Source organism: Lactuca virosa, chromosome 4 (assembly GCF_052849685.1).
Source record: "Lactuca virosa cultivar CGN04683 chromosome 4, Lactuca_virosa_CGN04683_v6, whole genome shotgun sequence".
Lineage (NCBI taxonomy): Eukaryota > Viridiplantae > Streptophyta > Magnoliopsida > Asterales > Asteraceae > Lactuca > Lactuca virosa.
In genome coordinates, this window is record NC_136429.1 from 30718695 (window position 1) to 30720295 (window position 1601).

General features: G+C 42.1%; 1 non-coding gene across 1 annotated transcript; it reads left to right on the forward strand.

Moving 5' to 3' along the window:
- The first annotated feature begins 958 nt into the window (after positions 1–958).
- LOC145110170 (small nucleolar RNA R71) lies at positions 959–1065 on the forward strand. Its single transcript, XR_013709549.1, has one exon. It is a non-coding gene; the product is annotated as a small nucleolar RNA R71 (small nucleolar RNA).
- The last annotated feature ends 536 nt before the right edge of the window (positions 1066–1601 follow it).

Consider the following 1601-nt stretch of genomic DNA (forward strand, 5'->3'; position numbering starts at 1 on the left):
GGATTCTGACTTTTTCTGTTCAGACCGGGCCCATGACATGAGCTTAGAGGGCTCACGACGTGAGTCTGGTGTTTCAACAATGTCTTCATTTTTGAGCTTCGGCTTCTTTGGCTTTGGATCGGGCTGCTTTGGGTTCACTTCTAGTGCCTCCAAAAATTCAGAGATTGCCTCTTCTTCAGTATCAATAGCCATAACATGAGGTTGAGCTTTCTTTTCGGGAAGTTGTGAGGATAATTTGTTGTTCACCAAAGTAGTGAGTTGACCAACTTGGACTTCTAAACTATGAATCGATGCTTGATGATTTCTTAAGGAAGCTTGCTGGTCAATCATCATTTTGTGTTGTTCTTTCATCATATTCACGTGTTCCTTTAGCACTGCATCGGTATCATCATGCCTTTTCTCGGATGCTTCCATAAATTGGGTCAAAATATTTTCCAAGTTTACTTTGTTTTTGGCTGGTGGTTGCTCTTTTTGATAGAAGCCTCGGCCTGTCTGCTTAAATTTCTCTTCCTTTTGCTTCTTGTATTCATCATATGGCAACCACTCTTCCTTTGGTTTTCTCCAATCCTCATTATACGTATCCCCACTCGAGTAACAAACTTGAGCCCTTTTGTTCCCATATTCATCCAAGTTGCAATCCTTAGTCAAGTGTGGTCCATTACATCGTTCACACCCAACTTTAATTGCATGAATTGGTTGGTCCATTTGTGTCAATCTCCGGTCCATAGTATTGAGCATCGCCATTATAGCAGCCATTTCTTCAGAATGCGTACCCCCACTTCCTTTTGCTCCATCTTGTCTTGGGTTGTGGTACTCACGAGAGTGTCTTGCGAATTCTTCAACTAACTCCTTGACCTCCCTTGGATTCTTCTTTGTCAATGGCCCTTGAGAGTCAAGGAGTTGTCTTGTCATAACATTGACCCCATCATAGAAAATAGACATCTCTTGTTGAACATTTAGATCATGTTGAGGACAATTCCTTAACAATCCCTTGTAGCGCTCCCAAGCTTCGAATAGTGACTCCCCCGACTGTTGCTCAAAGTTGGCTATTGCCTTCTTGAGTTTAGCTATTTTGGAAGGTGGGCAAAACTGATCTAGAAATTTCTCATGCATTTGAGCCCAAGTAGTGATTGTACCAGGAGGAAGTGCTTTCAAACAGTCTTTTGCAGCTCCCTTGAAAGTGACTGGTAGCATCCTTAGTAAGATGGTGTCTCTGTTAACATTTGGGACATTGAAATAGTCAGCAATGCCGTTGACTTCATCTAGATGCTTAAATGCATCCTCATGATCCTTCCCATAAAATGGGATATCCTTCAGTGCAGTGAGGATATGTCCCTTCAGCTCAAATGTGGCAGTGACAGGTATCGCTGGTTGTACTAAACCTGTACCAACATCTTCACGAATTCGCTTCTTGTAAGCTCCCATTGAAATTTCTTCAATGTTTTCCATCTCATTTCTTGGCTCGTTCTCGGGTTCACTCATATAAAGTCCAAACTCAATCTCGGAGTCGTACTCGGATTCGGTTGGGAAAGGTATTTGATCTAAGTTTTCAACTTTGCTCTTTTCCTTTGAAGATGAACTTGACTCTCCCGTTTTCTTCC